The sequence below is a fragment of the Thamnophis sirtalis genome, unplaced genomic scaffold (genome assembly GCF_051295495.1).
Source record: "Thamnophis sirtalis isolate CommonGarterSnake01/CBP01778 unplaced genomic scaffold, rThaSir2_p1.2 scaffold_6, whole genome shotgun sequence".
Taxonomy (NCBI): Eukaryota; Metazoa; Chordata; class Lepidosauria; order Squamata; family Natricidae; genus Thamnophis; species Thamnophis sirtalis.
In genome coordinates, this window is record NW_028261386.1 from 89729630 (window position 1) to 89751672 (window position 22043).

The following is a 22043-nucleotide window of genomic DNA, read 5'->3' on the forward strand; positions in this document are numbered from 1 at the left end:
AAGAGATTGCTTATCATATGTTTTGGTTTCACAATAGGCCAGCAGAAGCTTTTTAATTAGTTTCATTTCTACAAGAATCTTACTCCTTCATTAACTTTGCTTATCTGGAAGTTAAATGGTGATGAATCTGCTGAACGGTCTTGTTACAATGTTTACTCACTGAAAGTTTTGCCAAGCTTTAAACTTCAAAATAAAAGCCTCTTTACTTAAAGCTGCATATTCAGGCAATAGAGTTTTATTAACTGCAGGCAGATAAATTTTGAAATGGCTTCAAAACCAAATATTAACTTGAAGTTGTAAATTTTTTTCTTATTACTATTCAAAATACCAGCTTCAATTTTGTAAAAGGCTTTCTTATCCAGCTGCGTTACAAGATGGTGATTTTATAGCTTCTGCGTTTGATATATGACACACTCAATCAGCTCTATTCTCCTGAAGACTTCTCCTTATTAACTGTTAAAAGTCTATAAACAGTATCCCATTTAAAACCGAGGGGAGCAGAGACTTTGTTTGTTTGTGCGTTTTTTATAATGGCTCCCAAATCGAAGCAGTCTAAGCGTCTCCTTAATAATACATCTCAAGAAATTGTTACAAAATCGCTGCCCTTGCCTCCCACGCCCTCTACTGGAGATCTCTTAACGCAAGAATTTCTTTTTGAAACCCTTAAAGAGTTCAGACAGGAAATTAAACAACTTTTATCGGACTTATATGATAAACTGGACGCCAAGATTGCTCAAACAAGGGAAGATACGATCAGAGTTATGACTGTTATGACAGATTATGTTTCTGAAATGGAGGACAAATTGGAACTTTTGGAAAAAACTAATTCTAATTTGACATCTAAAATTCAAACGTTACAACAGGAAGTTGAAAATGCTCAAAAACAACTCATTATGATAAATTACAATAAGACTGCGTTTGCAATAAGAGTCAGAGGATTGCGTGAAAAGGAACAGGAGAACTTGAAACAGACCTTTTTTGAGGCTTTCAGACGTTCGGTGGGAAGTCCGGGATTTAACTTTGATTGGCAGATTCAAAAAATTTATCGCCAGAACTCGTGTGTAGCAAAACAACGACAGCTTCCGAGGGACATAATTATATATTTCACCACAAGAGAATCCAGAAATGCGATAATACAGAAGTTCTACCAATAACAGGCTGCGAATCGATGGACAGGACTTGATTGTTTTAAAGAAATACCATCTCAAATATTAAGAGCAAGGAGAGACTACACTTTCTTAACTGAAAAACACAGAGATTCTCAGATACAATATAAAATGGGAAGTGCCATCTGGTATCACAGTCACATTTGAGAACCAAAAATATCGTCTCAATTCTGTTTGCGAAGCCCGAGATTTTTTACAACAAAACTCTGAAGGCGGGACTTCCTGACTCACCTGGACTTGGAGAAAGACAAGGAGAAGAAGAAGATAAGTAGCGGGACATGTGGCTACAAGGCGGAGGGTGTTGCTTTCCCCTTCCGGAAGGGCAGAAGAGTAAAGAATAAAGATCCAGCTATGCCTTTAAAATACTTCTTAAATTTTTAATTTGAATAAAATTTCAGGACTCCTGTCTGGTATAAAATGACAAAGCTGTATACCGATGAAGAGATATTGAGACTGAAAGAAGCGGTGCTGAATTTGGACATATATTGTATGGGACTTATATAAGACTTGTTTGAATCTTAATTTAAACTGCGCATGATCTATTCTTTGGGGCGAGGAGAGCGGAGATCGTAGTTTTTTTGGATTGTGGTTTGGGATGAATGGAGTCGGGTGGCGTGGGGTAGATGGAAGGGTAGTGAAAGTTCAATTAGATTACCTTGATCCAGAATGCAAGCTGATTTTTGTATAAATTGTTATTTGAATACAAGGTTAAAGATTATCTGGAGGGTCTACACGAGGGTGGAGTAAATATGAGAGGAGCAATGGATGAGGATAAAATATATATGCGGACACGGGTAAAGGCAGGATGGGAGGTATAGAATTTATATGCGGAAGCAGGTAAAGATATTAAGATTTTAAAAATAATGAGAAGCTGAGGTTAATGTTAGAGAGTATATTGACTTCTCTTTCTTGGGGGGGGTTCCCCCCCTTTTTTCTTTTTATTATTCTTTTCTTTTTTGTTCTTTATTTATTTATATATATTTTTTATTATTATTATTATTTTGTAACTTCTAATCTATTTGGTTTCAATATACTCCAGACTTTGCTTGATAAAGAACGATGCCGGGAATGGGACCTGGGAAGTCGGAAGGGGGTCAGGTAGGGGGGTTCAGGGGGTGGGTGGGGGGGGGAGGGTGGAAATATAGACTCAATTTTCAGAACAATGAATGCACTTGGATACTGTTGCTTTTTTTTCCTTTTTTTTCTTTTCTTCGTTCTTTTCCTTTTATTTTTCTTTTGTTTTAGTACAAAACAAATAGACCAATGAATACTAGAAATACACCGAAGCGAGGTGTAGAGGGAAAGAAGAGGGGGGAATTAAGAGGGAGTGAGAAGGGAATGTAAGGAGGGTGAGATGGTGGGAAGGGGAGAAAGGAATGGCTGAGGGGGAGGGGAAGTAGAAGAGGGGATTGTTGGAAGGGGGAAATGAAAGTTGGAGGGGTAGAAGGAAGGGTGTATGTAGGATAGAAGTGTTATGAGTTGTTTATTGTTTTTTTTTTTTTAACTGCACAGTATTTAAGTGATTGTATAAAGGAAAATGAAAATGTAATAAAAGAATCTTTGAAAAAAAAAAAAAGAAGTTCTTCCGCAAAGTAAGCTCTGCGCGCTTATCCTCCGGCTTCATCTTTTTTTTTTTTTTTTTTTTTTAAAGATTTTATTGGTAAAAAGAAAATACAACATCCATAACTTGTAAAAAACAATACAACTACATTTCGAGATATTCCCATACTATCAAATCATTATAAACATCAAAGGTTAGGTATCTTATTCCTTCCCTCCCTCTTCTCTTCCCTCATTTACCCTTTTCTTCCCTCCCCCCCTTACTTCCTTCTCCCCTGCCTTCCCTTTCTTTTCTCCTTTCCTCCTTTCCTTCCCCCTCCTTTCCCTCCCTCGATCCCCCCCTCCTTCTCACATACCTTCCCTCCTTCCCTTCCTTCCTTCCTCCTTCCTTTTCTCTTAATCTCCCTCCTTTCCTCCCTCCTTCCTTCCTTCCTTTCAACTCTCCTTCTCTCTTTCTTTCCCTCCCTCTTTCCCTCTTTACTACCCTCTCCTCTTCCCTCCCTCCTTCCTCCCCCAGTTTCTTCTCTTTCTTCTCTCCTTCTTTCTTCCCACCTCCTTTCCCTTCTCTTCTTTCTCTTCCTCCTCTTTATCCTTCCCCCCTTCTTCTGCCTTTCCTGTTCCTCTCCTTTCTCCTCTCCATCCTGACTTCCCTACTGTCCTCCTCCCCTCCCCTCTAACCTTTGTTACATTTACATATTTTCCTCTGCTGAGGACAACCTGGTTCTCTTTTCCTTTCCTTGCTTAAAGAGGCAAGGATTATAAATCCTCTTGCCTCATCTAAAATGAAGCTTAATTGCTAATTCCATGCAGGTAGTTATAGCGGATTTCCTATCAGCTTTTTAAAGTTTTCCCAACATTGTAGTCTAACAAAATTGCTCAACGGTGGGTTCTCACCCCTAATACATTTCTCCTTTCGCTTATCTCTCAGTTGTTGTATATTGTTCATTTGAGTTATTGGTTTAATCGTATTAGGTTAGTCAGCTATCTCTTTTTGTGTCTAAGTCTTCACTGACTCATCAAGCCATTTGTACAGCTTCTCCCAGACTGTATAAAAGTCTGTATCTTCTTTGTCGTTAATTCGCATTGTCAATCTGTTCATTTCTGCTAATTCTAAAATTTTATTCATCACCATAGTGTTGGTGGGGGCATTTTCACTCTTCCAGCACTGTGCGTAAACAATCCTTGACGCTGTCAGAATATGGACTAGGAGGTATTGGTTGGATTTGCATATTTTTTGATCTATTATCCCTAATAAGAAAGTTTCCGGCTTAAGACATAGTTTAATTGACAAGATTCCATTCAGCCATCCTAGTATTTGCTTCCAATACGCTTTGGCAACCGGACACGTCCACCACATATGGTAGTACGTGCCCAGCACTGTTTTACATTTCCAGCATATGGCCGAAACTTTTGAAGAAATTTTCGCCAGTCTTGTCGGTGGAAGATGCCAGCGGTAGAACATTTTATATATATTTTCTTTATAGGCCGTCGATTTTGTCAATTTTAGGTTCCATTCCCAGACTCTTTCCCAGTCGTCTAGGTCTATTGTGTGGCCGATGTTTTGGGCCCAGGTTACCATGACTTCTTTTACTCTTTCTGCTTCCGTTTTTCGAATCAGTAAGCAGTTGTATATTTTTGAAATTAGTTTCTCATCTGGTCCAATTAAAATTTTATCTAATTCCTGGTTCTTGTTCTGGAAGCCGGGTTGTGCTAGATCGAATTTGTGTTTGTTTTGAATTTGAAGATATGGCCACCAATCGATGTTTATTCCCTTATCAGCCAAATTTTCCCTGGGGTTTAGTTTGTTTTGGTCGTCTAGCAACTGTTGGTAGGTAACAATTTTATCCAGATTTATCAAATTCGGGTATATCAGGGCTTCCGTCGGAGATATCCATTTAGGTAGTTGCGTGTAGTATTTCCTTCTAATTTCCAGCCAGTCCTTAATTAATACCCCCCTTAAATGGTGTCTACTAAAATAATTGTGGATTTTATTTCCCTCGCACCATAGGTAGTTGTGCCACCCGTATTGCAGGTCGTGGCCCTCTATTGTTAAGATTCTTTTATTAGCTAACATTACCCATTCTTTTATCCACACAGTTGTTGCTGCTTGATGATATGTTTTCCATTCCGGTAAGCCCATTCCCCCTTGAGTTCTTTTATCCTGCAGATGCATATATTTTATTCTGGGCTTTTTACCATTCCATATAAAGTTTCGAATCATTTTGTCCAAATCATTATAAAATTTTTCCCCTAACTTGACCGGTGCCGTTTGAAATAGGTAGAGGATTTTTGGCAAGACATTCATTTTAATTACTGCGACTCTTCCCATCAGTGATAGTTGTAGTTTTGACCAGGTTTTTAAGTCCTTTTGAGTATTCTGTAACAACTTATCATAGTTGTCTTCTTTTATGGAAGAGCATTTCGCAGACAGCCAGATCCCTAAATACTTAATTTTTTTAGTTACCTTTAATTCCATTGTTTTCTCTAGTTCTCCAATCTGGTTTTTGGGGAAAAAATTTATAATCATTTTTGTTTTTTCCTTGTTTATTTTTAAACCGGCCACACACCCAAAGTTCTCAATGTCCTTCATCAAATTCGGTCCTGAAAGTAAGGGGTCTTCCACGATAAAGACCATGTCATCCGCGAAGGCCTGTACTTTATATTGTTCTTTTTTTATGGTCAAGCCCCTAATTTCCTGATTTGATCTTATCCGATTTAAAAGAACCTCTAGTGACATAATAAATAGTAGTGGGGAGAGCGGGCACCCTTGTCTAACACCCTTTCCAATTTGTACCCTCTCCGTTAGTTCCCCGTTGACTATGATATTTGCAGATTGCCGTGAATATATAGATTCTATAATCTTAATGAATTTGTCGCCAAATTTCATCATTTTTAGTTGAGTGATTAGAAAGTTCCAATCTAGGTTATCAAAGGCTTTCTGGGCGTCGACAAAAATTAATGCGAGTTGTTTCTCGGATCTTGTTTGATAGAATTCCAGGGTATCAATTATTATTCTTGTATTGTTTCTAATATGTCTTTTTGGGAGAAAGCCGTTTTGATCCGAATGGATACTTTGATTTAATATTATTTTTAGTCTTCCCGCCAATATTGATACAAAAATTTTGTAATCTGCGTTTAACAGGGATATGGGTCTATAATTTTGGACCTTGCTACTGTCCGCCTCTTCCTTTGGAATTAGGGTGATGTAAGCTTCCCCCCATGATTTTGGGACCCTACCATTTTGTAGTGCCTCATTACATAGTTCTAATAATTTGTCTTCCATGGTATTTTGAAGTTTTTTTTTATATTTCCGACGGAAGCCCATCCGGCCCAGGTGTTTTATTGTTTTTTTGTTTTTGAATGGCCTTTTTCAGTTCTTCTTGTGTAATTTCTTTATCGAGCATCTCTCTCATCTCCTCCGACAAGACTGGAAGTTTCTGCTTTATAAGGTATTTTCTAATGTCTTGTTCACTAATTTCGTCTTGTTTATATAGTTTCCTATAATAGTTCTGTACGATCTTTTTCTTTTCCCCTATTTCTTGTTTCAAATTCCCCTCCTCGTCACACAATTGTTTAATAATTCTTTTGACCTTCTCCTTTCTTATTTTGTGGGCCAGCCATCTCCCAGTTTTATTTGCATGTTCAAAATAATTCTGCTTCATTCTCTTAATGTTTTGTGCTATTTCCTCTTGAGAGATCAAATTTATTTGGTGTTTTAGACCGGAAAGGCCATTTGTGGATAAGCAGTCAATGAACAGTAAAATATCAGGCAATGATGATAGAAAATCCACATGTGAATTTGGTGGAATCTAACAGGTTGAACTCTGCTACTCTTTTGCCTATAGAGACAGAATTGGAAAGAACGTTGGTCTTACCTGAACGTGTCTTTGAAGAGGAGGGGAGGGAAGAGCCGAGGTGGCCCAGTGGTTAAATGCAGCACTGCAGGCTACTTCAGCTGACTGCAGTTCTGCAGTTCAGCTGTTCAAATCTCACCAGCTCAGGGTTGACTCAGCCTTCCATCCTTCCGAGGTGGGTAAAATGAGGACCCGGATTGTTGTTGGGGGCAATATGCTGACTCTGTAAACCGCTTAGAGAGGGCTGAAAGCCCTATGAAGTGGTATATAAGTCTAACTGCTATTGCTATTGCTATTGCTAATGGTCACCTGTGGATATTCTCAAAGCCTGATTGGTCCAAAGACTGAGAGCAAACGCTTAAATACTGGTTTCCTTCCAGTCCTATCCCAGTTTCCTCGAAGGCGAACGGTAGAATTGAAACGACAAAACAACAACAACAACAAACCTTCCGGGAACCACCCGGGCCCTCCCCTTGGCCCCAACAGAACAATACTCAGGGCGGGTCGTGACCATTCCCTCCCCTCCTCTTAAAAGACACGTTCAGGTAAGACCAGCATTCTTTTTCCAGAGGAGGGGAGGGAATGGTCACCTGTGGGACATACCCAAGCTAGAGTCCCAGGGAGGGAGAACAGGAAGCCCCCAAGGCCAAAGGGGAGCAACAGCCGCCACTCACTGCAAGCCCAACCGACCAACGACGCGTCCGCCGAAGTGAAGGCATCCAGATGACAATGTCAGGTGCATATCGTCGGAGAAGCCCAAGTGGCCGCACGACAAACAACCACAGACGGGGCCCTCTCAGCCCCTATTGCCGTGGCCATGGCACTCCAAGCAAAAATGGGCCGTGATGCCCAACGGGGCCAGACAACCAGTTGCCCCCAGGCCCCGCAATGGCCCGACGCAGCCAACGGCCAATGGTAGCTGAGAGCCCTCCCAGAGACAAACGTCCCCAGCTGGAATGAAACAAACCAGGCCCCCGACCCACGGACCCCCTTTGGTCCTCCAGAGGCAAATCCGTAGAGCGCGGCGCATGTTCAACCGACGCCAAAGCCTCACCCCAACACCAGAACGGGCCCGGGCAAAGCTGGGCAGGACGAACTCCTGAGCCCCCAAAGGGGAAGTTCACCTTCAGGTGAAGGTAGGAGCAAGGCAAAGCCCAACCTCGTCCTGGAGAAGAAGGCAAAGGTCGACCCCGGATGACAGAGCGCCCAACTCCAAACACATCGGGCGGAGTCAGCCGCCACCAGGAAAACCACATTCAAAGACCAGAACCGCAGACGAACAGACCGAAGAGGCTCAAATGGGGCCCCCTGTCAAAACCCTGAGAACAAGGGGAAGATCCCACGTGGGGAACCCGTGGACAGATCTCAGCCACCCCACACAGAAAGAGTCGGATCAGGGGAACCTGAGAGAGGGAAGAAGACCCCACTCCCCCCAGGACCAAAGAACAAGCCGCCACCTGGCGATGCAACACCCGGGAAAACCCGTCAAGGGCCTTCTGCGGGAATCCAAGACGCTAGGAACAATGGCCCTGTCAGGAGAAATGCCTGGAGGAAACCACCACTGGCCAAAAGCCACCCAGATGGAATTGTGGATGCAGGTCGAAGAGCGCCGAGACGCCTCGAGGTACGAATGACCCCAGCGGACAGGTTAGCCCCCTTCAGCCGCCGCCGTCCAAGAGTCAGGCGGACAGACGGACCCACCAGACCCCGAGCAAAGCAGAACCCCCACTGCAAGACCACCTCCCCCCGAGGAGTCCTCCACGGAGGGGACACTGATGGCTGGACTAGGCCTGCAGACCAGGGCCTCCTGGGTCAAGAAGGGGCCAACGCGAAGACCAGAGCCGTCTCCACCAACACCCTCTCGATGGACCCCGGGACGAGGGGAACAGGAGGGAAAGCCAAAAAGAAAGCCCAATGGCCACCGGCTCCTGAGGGCGCCTGCGCCCCCCCCCCCCACAGACCAGGACAGGAAACGGGTGAAAAACCAGGGAAGAGGAGAGGTTGCGGGCGAGACTAACAGATTCTAAAGAACAATGGAGCCCTACTGGGATGACCAGAGCCGGCCGACTCACCAATCCGTCGGGACGTATGAGAGCCCGGAAATGTGTTTCGACACCAAGGACAACCGGAGTCTCTCCGCCCAGGTGCCCAGTCTCCAAGCTTCCAGTCAGAGAGCCCGAGAGTGGGCCCCCCTCCAACTACCGATGTGGGCTGGATGGCCACATTGTCCATCAGGGGGATCACGTGATGCCCCACCGCCGAGGCCAGAAGGTGTCACCGAGCCCGGTGGGCTGCCCTGGAAAAAGAGTGAAACCAGTCAAGTGAGGCCTAGGACGAAGGACTAAACTCTTAGGAGCAGATCGGGCCAAAAAGGCCTGAGGGGAGACCGGGACCTGTCCCCAGCAAAGGCCCAGCTCCCCCAATTGATGTTGTAGCGAGGCCTGAAACGACCACCTGCCCTGAATCATCCGGGAGCCACCAGGGCCTCCCACTCGAACCGGCCCACATCCGTGGTGACGCACACTCCGCCAGGCTCCCCGAAGCAGCAGTCCCGCTGAATGGCTGGGGTGCAGCCACTGCCCCAGCAAGACCAGGACCCCCCTGGGAGGCGGAGGGTCCGAAGGGGAGAGCTCAATTGCCCCCTCCGACAAGGAACGAGTGCCACCAGAAGGGGCCGAAGAAGCCTGGCCCGCGGGCCTATCCTGATGCAAGAAATATCTCGCCCACTAACTGAGATAGCAAGAGGAGTGAAACGAACCGACTACAGTGAAATGCTTTCTGCCAGGTGACCCAGGCTGCTCTGGCGTACCTGGGACAGACGCACTACCCCTGACACGGAGACTATGACCGTCCCCAGGGGAAGAATGCGTGTGGGAGGGGAAAGGTGGCCCTTGGAGAAGGTCACCAAGAACCTGGGCCCTGAGGACTCCGGATGGAGAGCTGAAACCCCGGAATGTCCAGAGGAAGATACCCCACCCGAACCAAGACACAGTTCAATCAAGAATGGAATCCTGCCAGGACGGAGCACAGATGAGCCATATGGCAGATGGCCATATGTCTCCTGGCCACCTCCTTGATGGGCGCTGAACCATGCTAGGCCTAGGAAGGGGAACTCCTGTGGGGCCTTGCACCAAAGCCTCCACCCTCCCACTGGGCCTTCTCCCAGCCCTGGGGAAGATCCGACCCCTCCTCCAAGCCCCACTCACGTGTCCGGCGAAGGAGAAGTCTCTGGCCTCTGTAGGCCCCACCGGGACCTGGGCCTACTGGGTGGAGTGGAGGGACTAGGCCAAATTCACCCCCAGCTGAGCCCCACAAACGGCCGTAGAGCAAGGCAAGGGACGTGGCGGCATCCAAAATGGCGCCGGAACTCCTTGCAGCAGCAGGGGGCCAAATTACTCACTTGCGGCTTCGCTCCTTCTCTGAGAAGCCGCCGCCGCTCTAACTAAGGACGGGGGGAGCCAGGCAGCACACCGGCATGCACTCCTCACCCCCAAACTCCCCTCGCAAGGTCAGCAAACAGCAGAGACACGCGGCAACCACCCAGATAGGACTGGAAGGTACCAGTATTTAAGCGTTTGCTCTCAGTCTTTGGACCAATCAGGCTTTGAGAATACCCACAGGTGACCATTCCCTCCCCTCCTCTGGAAAACATGATTGTGTGCAGGTGTTGGAAAGTGTGTATTCTACCCGGGCTGATTTGTTAGATATACCCATGCCACAAGTGGGAAGAGGGTAGCAGGATATGCTATTGTAGATGATGAAGGAGTGGTGGAAAGTGGACCAATGGGAGGAGGCAAACGTGCATAGGTTGCTGACTTGTGGGCTCTCATTTGGGCATTAGAAAGAGCAGAAGGAAAGAAATTAAGAGTGTGGACTGATAGTAGGTATGTTTTCTTGACGTTGCATGCACATGGAGCAGTTTATAAAGAAAGGGGATTTTGAGATTCTGCAGGCAAATATATACAACATGGGTACTTGGTTCAGAGATTGATAGAGGCAGTTCAGAAGCCTGCTAGGCCATGGAAATGGTGCAAGAGTTGAATGAGCAAATTGAAAAGCCCAAAACGTATGGTCCTAAACAATCCCCACCTAGGTTAGTGACCAAGTGTCATACTTTTAAACCAGGAGACACTGGAAAAAGGAACAGTTAGAGGGGAGATGGAAGGGTCCTTGTGTTGTAATCGTGTCATCTCCACTTGCCATTAAGATTGCTGAATCCAAGACTTGGATTCATTGGACCCGCGTTAAGAGAGCTGCTGAGGAGCAATGGGCTATGCGACCAAGTGAACATCCAACGAAATTAAGGTTCACTTGAAAATGACCTTGGACTATATCCTTTTCTGCCTTGCTATAGGTGTATTGCTAGTTGCTTGCATAGTGTGTATTGATTTGTATCTGGACTAGGTGTAATCCCCTTCCTGCTGGGCACCAGTCTGGGACCTCAAGGCCACTCTGTAGAGACCTTACCGGCAATAGGTCTCCTTTACACAGTGGTGAAGAAAACCCTGCTAAGCCACAAACAGGAAGCTGGCTTTCGACGCACGGGAGAAGATAGGATGAAGAGGACCCTTTTGCTTATTGCATATATTTTAGTAGTGGGTAGTAATGATGTGTGTATTCGCAATTTAGGACAATGAAGCCCCCCCTGGTGAAAAGCCCTGCATCATCCAATCATATGCAGTGGGCTCTGGAGAGTGTGAAGGACAACCCCCAATCACCTTTAGGCCTGAATGCTGAATAGGTGTTTTGCCCCATCCTTGTCAATTTCCTCAAGTCTTTGACAGGATTGTCAAGGACACTTGTCGTACAAGACGTTGCACAAATCATAAACACTCTGGTTTATCACACCCAAATACCCAAAGACAGCAAATGCCTACATACCAAATGTATACATAACAAGACCATGTATAGTCTGTGTGTGATTACTCGTTACGATCCCAATACACCTCTATGTCTTAATGTGACCTTGTGGACTGGCCTACTGCAATTAGGAATATGCCACAACCCAGAAGGAGAAGGTAAATTGTATTTTCTACATCACACGTTACAATTACAACAGGGCAAACAGCCACTCACTCTGACATTTGGTACATGCACAGCCACAAGAAAAGGAAAGAGGAGGACTGAGAAGCATTAAAGAATTTATACTTTATGAAATACCATCTGCAAAACTTTTGATACCACCACTGAGAATTAAAGACAAGCTGATAAAGGAAATAAAAGGAGGGCGGCAGCATTATATGAGAGGCACCATAAGCAAAAAGGTGCAAAGATTTCTTTGTATGGATTTGCTCATAAAGTTGTTTGGAGAATTGGACCCACGAATGGCAACAGATTTAAGGTGGTTCTGTTACTGGAGAGACACAGGCTGATAGATGGAAGAGTATAATTTAAAACTAGCTAAACCTAGTTAAATTCATTTGTAATAGATATAGTTGAATAATAATTGATAATGATAGTAATGTATATAATGTTGAGTTGCTATGATAAATAATAATTGGATATGAGAAGGGAAGGTTAGAAATATCTTTGGACCATATATAAAGGTTATTAATCACAATAATAATTATTATAAAAAATAAAATAAAACTATATACAGTTAAATCTTAACTAATATGGGGAAAATGCTATGATATATGATATAATTAAATAAAGAAAGGAGAATGATAATAAATTATATACATGGAAGATGAAATTTTTGGTATTAAATATTATGGATGTTTAGCTAAAACAGGATATGAGGATTTGATGTTAATGGAGGATTTTATAAACAAGTAAATGAAATGCCAGCATGTGGTTATGGATTAAATTTTTGGTATAGTTAAGGATGAAGGATGTTTAAACAACTGTAGTCAACTAAAAGTGGAGGTATGATGATGTTAATATGGTAAACATTTGAGTTAAGATATTTGAATTAATATGAATTAATGGAAGAGATGCACAAAAACCTGTTGTAACCAGCTGATATACTTTTTTATAACATATACTTGTTGTGGTTTTTTTCCTCTGTTTTGTTTTTTGTTCTTTTTTGTTTTGACTGCCCCCCCCACTGTTGTGGGTATGTGTTGTTTATGTAACAAAAAAAGAAAGAAAGAAAGAAAGAAAAGGAAAGAGTAGGCCACCCCTTTGGACACCCCTTATATCCTTCCCCTGTACAATCACAAACACAATCCCATCCTGAGCAGCTAGTGGATCCTGCACAAGGCTTCCACTCATTTGGGTTACCATGGGCCCATGAGAGGGTGGTTTCACACAGGTATTTATGATTAGCCTTATATGCTTCAATCCACGTTCTATCCCCACATGGTTTATATTAACCTCTCCCAAGCAGGTAATATAACAAGTCACTGGAATAGCGTGGACTCTTCCCACTAATTTAGTAGGAAGAAAGTGTTTTGTGAGAACAGGAACTGTTAATGTAGGAGATTCAACTTGTTTGGGATTTTGGGACATGAAATACCAAAACTGGTCTTCTCCAAGTAATGCTACTAACCCACTGCATTCAACATGACACATCTATCATATTTACACTCAGAATCCATAGACGATGAGTGGATGGCTCCTAAAAACATGTATTGAAATCTACCTAGAAACTGGTCTGGGCCATGTGTGTTGGGATGGATACAACCATCATTTTTCCGTTCACCTATGAAGGCTCGCCAGGTATTAGGGATTCCATTGTATGTGTTCTCGAGCTTCCCATGTTAAGAATTAGCTTAGTCAATTAAAGCAATATATCAACAGCAAACAGCACAAATTATAGTCAATGGAAGTTTAACAGACTCTTTTCAAATTGGAAAAGGTACAAGACAGGGCTGTCCTTTGTCCCCGCTATTGTTTATTATAACTTTGGAAGTATTGTTGAATAAAATACGGGGCTTGGATGGTCTAAAAGGGATCAAGATTAGGCAGCAATAATACAGAGTGCGCGCTTTTGCGGATGATTTGGTCATAATATTGGAACAACCGCAGGAATCCAGTAGGGTCTTAATGAATACGATTAATCAATATGGTCAAGTATCTGGTTTTAAAATAAATTTAGGAAAAACCAAAATATTAGCTATAAATATGAATACTAAACAAAAGGAAGAACTAGGAGGGACGCTAGGATGTGAGGTGGTCAAAAAAGTCAAATATCTTGGAGTCAATATTTTAACCTCAAACGGGAAATTATATAAGCATAATTATGAACCACTTTGGCATAGTATACAGATAGAGATGAAAAAATGGGAGAAATTGCACTTATCTTTGCTGGGTAGGATAGCAGCAGTGAAAATGAACATTTTCCCAAAATTTTTATTTCTCTTCCAAATGTTACCTATACTTAAAAAAGATGCGAATCTTTTAGAATGGCAGAAGGGTATCAACAAATTTGTATGGGCAGGAAAGAAGCCGAGGGTAAAGATGAAAATAATGCAAGATGTACGGGAGAGAGGAGGCTTGAAATTACCTAACCTAAAATTATATTACGATGCAGTGGTGCTATCTGTAATTAGTGATTGGACTCATTTAACTAATGATAGAATACTGAATATCGAGGGATACGATCTGGTATATGGTTGGCATGCTTACTTGTTATTCAACAAAAAACTAGATAAGAAGTTTAAAAGTCATATTTTAAGAAATGCTTTACTGCGGGTCTGGAAAAAATACCAATATAAATTAAATGACAAAATACCCATGTGGGCAATTCCTAGACATACAATTGAAAATATGAACATAGCACAAAAACAGGCTAGAACTACCTATAGACAGCTTCTCATTTTGGAAAGGGGGGTACTACAACTAAAATCTTTGGAGGTATTAAAAGAGGAGAAGGTAGTTCAAACATGGTTCCAGTATGGGCAATTACAGGCCAGGTGGAAAATAGATCAAAAAATTGGTTTTATCCAAGCTGAAGATAATTTGTTTAAACAAATAAGAGATCAAGGCTTAATGCATATAAAGAGGATATATAATGTATTAATACAGATGGATTCAGAAACAGAATTAGTTAAAGATTGTATGATAAAGTGGACTCAAAATATCGAAGAACCAATAATGTTGGATACATGGGAAAGAATATGGGTAACAAATGTGAAATTCACACAAGCTCAAAATCTGAGAGAAAATTTTTATAAGATGTTCTATAGATGGCATTTAGATCCTAAAAAGCTGGCTTCTATGTATCCGAATGTACAGCCTAAATGTTGGAGGTGTGGTTCTCTCGATGCTACATATTATCATATATGGTGGACCTGCCAAAAGGTTAAGGCATCCTGGATAAAAATATGGTGGATTATGCAAAATATCTTTAAAAGGATAAAGTTTACTCCTCAGTTATTCTTATTAGGTATATGTACTGATTTTACAGTGGTGGAGAGTAACTTGATTCTGCACCTAATAACAGCAGCAAGACTGTTGGTGGCGCAATACTGGAAGAAGGAAGACTTGCCTACAACTCAAGAATGGACATTGAAAGTTACAAACGTAGCCGAGATGGCTAAAATATCTGCATATATTAAAGATCACTCAAATGAGAGATATAAACGAGACTGGAAAAAATGGATTGACTATATACAAAATAAATACGGGACCAAGAAATTCCAGTTAGCCTATGCTTAAGATCAGAAATGATTTAAATTGTTTAAAGTTAGTTCAGCAAGAAGAAGCTAAGGTCAATGTAGAATGTCATTAATTTCTTCATTTCTTTTTTTCAATAGATTTTAGACTGTGTTTGTTAAAAATCCATACCGTGTACGGGTTCTGGGAAGTCGGGGGGGAAGGAGGAGGGGGGTTGGGGGGAGGGTGGAGGGAGGGAGGGGTATGCATTAGGCTAGACAAGAATTTGGTGGTAAACTAGAATTATTTTGACATACAAAAAATTGTACTTCGATGTCTTACTGATTGAGGAATGATGAAATGTTTGTTTTAAAAGAAATAAAACTTTTGAATGCACACACACACACAAAAGAACATTGTTACCTTCCCACCAAAGGTGGTTCCTATTTTTCTACTTGCAATGTTACGTGCTTTCGAACTGCTAGGTTGGCAGAAGCTGGGACAAGTAACGTGAGCTCACTCCATTATGCGGCGCTAGGGTTTCGAACTGCTGAACTGCCAACCTTTCTGATCGACAAGCTCAGCATCTTAGCCACTGAGTCCCTTTTAATTGTATTATTATGATGCGATTATTATTTATATGTACACCAGGATTACTATTATGAATATTGTAATTTCGTTGTATTTATTTTGTACAATGACAATAAAGACTATATTACTAAAAAAAAAAGAATTAGCTGAATATGAAAGAAGTGATATGTGGAGTTCTGAAAGAATTGTGTGCACATATGGAAGGGCTACTTGGGCTGAGGACATGTCCTGGGGATACTGAACTCCTATATACATGTTAAATCGTATAATACGATTACAGGCAGTTCTGGATTTGGCTGGACAAAGAATAGATAAAGCTCTTAATGTTTTATCGAAAGCTACGGACAAAATCAGAACTGCTGTATATCAAAATAGGCTAGCCCTGGACTATATGTTGGCGAAAGAAGGTGGTGTCTGTGGAAAATTCAATCTCTCAAACTGTTGTCTACAAAAAGATGAAACTGGGAAGGTAATCAAATAATTGACAACAGGGATGCGGCAACTCGCACACAATCCTGACCAGATATGGAATAGAGTTGATGTCAAGATAATGCTTAGCACTTGGTTTCCCAAACTCTCAGGATTACAGGCCATTGTAGCATTAATTGGTTTAATAGCAGCTGGATGTGTCCTTATCCCATATGTGTTGCCAATCATTATAAAAACCACCTCAAACAGCTTATCACTACTAGCAGAACAAAAAGCAACTGCTCAGGTAATGGCTATGTGGGAGTATGTTCACCAGGGTTCACCGACAAAAGGGTGAACGACAAAACCGCGCCCGACTAAACCGCATTGCTGATGTCATCAACAGGGCGACAACAGCGCGGAGACAGAAGCACGCTGTAAACCCTAAACCTAAACTTAACCCCTAAACCTAAATCTAGCCCTAAACCTAATCCTAAACCTAACCCTAAACTTAACCCTTAACCTAACCCTAAACCTAACCCTTAACCTAACCCTAAACGTAATCCTAACCCTTAACCTAACCCTAAACCTAACCCTAACCCTTAACCTAACCCTAACCCTTAACCTAACCCTAAAGCTAACCCTAAACCTAACCCTTACCTTAAGTTGAATCGGCTTTCTTTCAACGCACTATTTAAAGCGCCCTTCTTTCTCCGCGCTGGCTGTTGTCGCCGCGTTGATGACGTCAGCGACGTGGTTTTGTCGTTCGCCCTTTTGACGGGTCACGGTTCACCAGGAATCTGAATATACTACCCTTCAGCCTGAATCAAATTATGTGACTCTTCTTGCAGGTGAAGATGAGTCACAAAGGGGGGACTGAGGTAGCAGGCTGAACCAAGGTAGGCCTCAAGCCTGAACCAAACTAGGGTTTCATGATATTAACCTTTAACTGTTCATATATAGAAATTGCAAAGGTTTGCTTTTAGGACATGGTGCGGTTAGACACAGGTTAGAGGCGCATGAAACCTGCTGAGGCAAAGTCTCCATTTTAATGTATTTGCTGAAATGTGTCTGGAAGACACATTTAACTTCCTCAAAATACGAGCTCCTCTGCTCCGTTAGCTGACTATGTATTATGACTTCCTGTAGACATAATATTGCTGCAAAGGGCGAATCTTGAGGGGTGTTTCCAAAACTAACAGATGGCTTTATCTGAACGCGATAAACTATATAAGGGATTTTCTGCCTGTCACTCGGGGTTCAGGCCTTTGTCTCTGACCTTGCGCAATAAACTATTCCTTACCTGAAGAGCTGGCTTGCGTGTCCTGTTTTTTCTACAACATTCCCATTCCCCAAATACAGTTGGTCTTGAATATGGCTGCTCTACCCCATTCAAGACTTGTGTGGAGCTTGGGAGTGCTCCTGGACTCATAGCTATTGCTGAATCTATTAACCTTTACACAGGTACATCTTGTGCTTCAATTGTGCCCTTTCCTTTACTAGGTGGCCCTACTGCTATGTGCTTTACACGAGGTCACCTTGAAGAACATCTGGAAACTGCTGTTGGTTCAAAGTGTAAGCAGTAATAGCACTTTTCATTGTGCTGCTGTGTCACGTTGCTATATGCTATATGCCAGCTGCATTGACTACCAGCTGGCTTCCAGGTGGATTGCAAGGTGGACTATCACTTTGAAAGACCTTCATGACATGGGCCTGGTTATTTGAGGGACTGCTTTTCTGTTTTGGACAGAATAGATGTGCTTTAGGTTCCTTTTATTAAATATTGCCATCTTCTAAGACGTAGGAAGTATGCCTTCTCTGTGGCAGCCCTCACCCTCTGGAAAGCATCCCTTCAGAGGTATGAAGGGCACTCACTCTCGTAGGATTCTGAAATGCTCTTAAAACCTGGCTTTGGGCCCAGGCTGCAGAATATTTGGGGGTACCATGTCACTTGGTGTTTTAAAAGACTCGTTTTAGTCTGGGCTGTTTTAATCTTCTAATTGTTTTAACTTGGTACTAAATTTTATGAGCTGCCCAGAGCCTGTTGGGAGTGGGTGGCTAGAATAAATTTAATAAAATTAAATTAAATCAACAAACTGCACTATATCTCAAGAAGGCTCATTCTTTATTTTACAAGGTTCTTAGTATAATATTAATTTCCTATTAACCCTCATATGTTCTGATACTACTACATAACAATAAGTTTCATTATGAAAGCTTTCCCTACAGTCACAAATATCTTCCCTAAATTTCACACCATACCTTCACAATCCTACCCTTGCAGCTTTCTCATACCTATATGATTTCTTCACAATCTCCTGGGCCCTGAATAGGACTGGTAAAGAGCATCATAACTGGAATAATTAGTCCCAACATAACAATTCCTTTGTAGGTAAAACTGTCAAAACATATCAGTCTGGGAGATCTGTGATTACCAGTTTTCCAGAATCACTTCAAAGTGTATATGATTTCATTTTAGCTATCCAAGAGGTTGCCTGTCTCATTATGAACTGGCCTAGTTACTACATGAACAGAGGCCCTTTTCGGGACACACACGTTGCAAAGGCCCATTTCTCAATGAACACATTTCAGAAGAGTTACGTCTTCTGATTTGACAAGCCTCATACTTAGAAAACAGGACAGTCCGTACCAATTATCAAAGGTATAATCAAAAAGAGAACAAAAGTTATATACTATACCACATGTTCCTCACTTGAAGATGTGTCTTAGGAACAAATGTTAAATAGCCATGAAAGGTGCAAAACTGGTAAAATCTGCTAGGGCAAGAATTTGTTCTTCTCCAGACTAATTTTTCTCTATTGAGTCATTGATTTGAAGACCTGTTCGGTTTCACTCGCATTTGTAACAGAGTAACTGACATGCTGTGACAAGGTGTGCATAATATATGTACCATGGAAAATTCCAGCAATATGCATACAACTTGCAGTTTAAATTTGCATTTGCACAATTTGGAATGGATAGATATTCAGAAAATCCAGAAGAAACATTAAGGAAAATATATTCTAGCATATAGGCACTAAGACATGCTGAAATCATCTATATGTGGCATGGGAAAGCTAATGCACAGACATTTTTCCTAGTGCCACTAGATCCAATCTGACTTATTGTTTTAATTAAAAATAGTGGAAAATTGGTATGTTGTAACTAGAAGTGTCATCTTCCAATCTCATATTTATTTTCAATAATGCCTGTTGTCTTCAAATGAATACAATAAACTTTCTTAGATAATATAAATGTGGGACCAATAATCCAAAGATTTAAAGAATCCCATATGCTCAGAAAATTAAGTAAACAGTGAATCCCTGGTAAGGAAACGATGGGCAGGTTTGTGATACAGTAAATCTAATTAGTTACCTCCCCATAGTTTTGGGAATACAAAAGCCATCCACAGCAACCTTTTGCAGGACTATCATTAAGACATTTCCAAATGTCAAAGGTAAACAACTTAAAAATATCTATTCATCTGGATTGTTTTCTTAGAACAAGCCTATTAAATCCATCAAGAAATGCATGAGCCAAGCAAAATTTTGACTAAGGCCATTCTAACAATAATGATGACATATTCCAGAATGAATCAGCAAACTGGCTGAAAAATATAGGCTGTTGTAATCCATGTATCTAAGGATAAGAATGCATTACTTGCTTGTATTCTTCACACAATTTATCTTGCATGTCTAGAAGGGTCAACCATTATATAGCTATGACACCTAGTTCAATGAACCAGAAAAGGAAATCACCATAGATACCACTAGCTAAAATGACACTAATATTTTTGCCCATCCATGTTTTGTCAATCGGACATTGGAACTATGGAACACAAGACAAAATTCCATAGCTTAAAGTAACCTAGAAAAATACCTAAGGTTAGGGTTAGGGTGTACCTAAGGAGCCCAAGGAAACCAATGCAGTTCTTTTATCCAAGCTTTCAATTATAATAATAGTACGTTAGTGATCTTACATAAGCTACCTGTTCTTCTTGTAATAAGTAGACTGAAGATTAATCTAATAATGACAGTAAAAGTTCTCAGATCACACTCAGTATATTTTTTTGAAATCTGAAATTGTAGTCCATGTAAAGTAGAACTGTGAATTTGGGAGAATTTTGTTTTTTGTTGTCATTGCAAAAAATTGCCCTTTCTGTTTCATTGGTCTCAAACTGAATCTCTGGAGTTACTACTGGTTGCATGTGATTAAATAAGTTATCCTCCAATTATGGATCTTCAAAAAATAACTTGGCTTCTCATAGGATGTTGTTTCCTTCATAGATCATTCCAAAACCACTACGAAATCTAGACTTCTGCCATTTTGTCTGGTTGCTGAGACAATCATTAGAAATACATGCATCACAAAATACACAGACCCAGGTTGAAAAATCTGTGAATGCCTTTCTTCTATATAAAGATCACAAGAAGAAAAACTAGCTCAGCAGGGCTTATCCCCTTCCTTCAGCATCATAATTAAAACCAGAGTCCTTTTTAACTTAAAGAATAACCTGAGGAACTTTCAAAATACGGATTTTTCACTTCTAGTTTATGATGTAATTATATGATTTCACAGCCAAATGATGTGCTGACTTTAATTGTGAGATATATAATTAGATCTTATTTTTCCATTGAGTAAAAATCTCTGCTGGATCATTTCAGTTGAACTACAAGATGTATACCTCTTGAATAAAACTGTAGTCAATTGAACAATAATAAGGCCATACATTAAATGTAATATATGAGAAGTGTCTGCCACTTCATTCTTTTCCACATCCACCCCCCTGCTGGAATAAAAGACTAAGATATGATATCTGTCAAGTGAAGGTCTTCTAATAAGAGTGTAGAACAAGAAGCAATGGGTGGAAACTAATCAAGGAGAGAAGCAATTTAGAACTGAGGAGAAATTTCCTGACAGTTAGAACAATTAATCAGTGGAACAGCTTGCCTCCAGAAGTTGTGAAGGCCCCAACACTGGAAGTCTTTAAGAAGATGTTGGATAGCCATTTCTCTGAAACGGTATAGGGTTTCCTGCCTAGGCAGAAGGTTGGACTAGAAGACCTCCAAGGTCCCTTCCAATTCTGCTATTGTATTGTATTGATAGTATTCCATTTAAGCCGGGGTATAGACTGGATGAACTGAATTAGATGATATTCTTTGGTTAAAGATGATATTCTTTGGTTAAAGAGCAGAAACAGTAAGAAAGATTCCTGAAAACTGTTAAGGTGTTTGATCACTGACAGAGAAAGAGAACTGCAGTTTTGTTCTCAGAGGTTGTAAAACTGAGAGCAAGGTCTCTTCACGGTTTACATATTCAAATAAATAAATTATACATTCCAAAGAACTGTACAAGAAGATAGATTTAGCTCTCTTACAGTAGCCTTTTCAACCTGGTGGCGTCCAACCCAGAGTGCAAATCCCTGAATGCCAGCTTGGGAATTTTATAAGTTGCTGATTCCAAACCATTTGGAATGTCTCTGCTTTGAAGTATGGGCTGAAACGACCAACCTTTAAGAAAACAAAAACTGCCATTCAAAAGAAAGAGAAAGAACGCATCTGGAAAGCAATTCCTGAGATAACACAATCTACAACTCATTTTTAAGCACGTGGCCTTAGAAATTCCTTCTAATTACCCTTACTTACTGCTTTACCTACGGATATTCCAGAACATCTATTCACTTACGAGCGTATTTGTCAGGAGTTGTCGTTGCTCGCCTTTCATTAGCACCAGCCTGACAGAACCGCACCTCAGGATACGCATGCTACCTCCCCGTGGAGAAAGAGTTAAAAAGCCTGGGAAGTTGCCTGGAATCCAGGTTTGTTTATCATCAGTTTCTCTCTCGCTCGACAGGTTCTTCCAGCAGCAACAGCCGCTCTCCGCGCCCGGAATCTAGGCGGGGCCATCCTTCGAACCTTGCCCG

General features: G+C 41.6%; 1 long non-coding RNA gene across 1 annotated transcript in view; it reads right to left on the reverse strand.

The window, feature by feature from the left end:
• The window catches only part of LOC148045070 (uncharacterized), a 36579-nt gene extending 14553 nt beyond the window's left edge, over positions 1 to 22026 (reverse strand). Inside the window, exon 1 of the long non-coding RNA XR_015697041.1 lies at positions 21806 to 22026. This is a non-coding gene — a long non-coding RNA (uncharacterized LOC148045070). The remainder of the gene's footprint in view (positions 1 to 21805) is intronic.
• Positions 22027 to 22043: the final 17 nt, after the last annotated feature.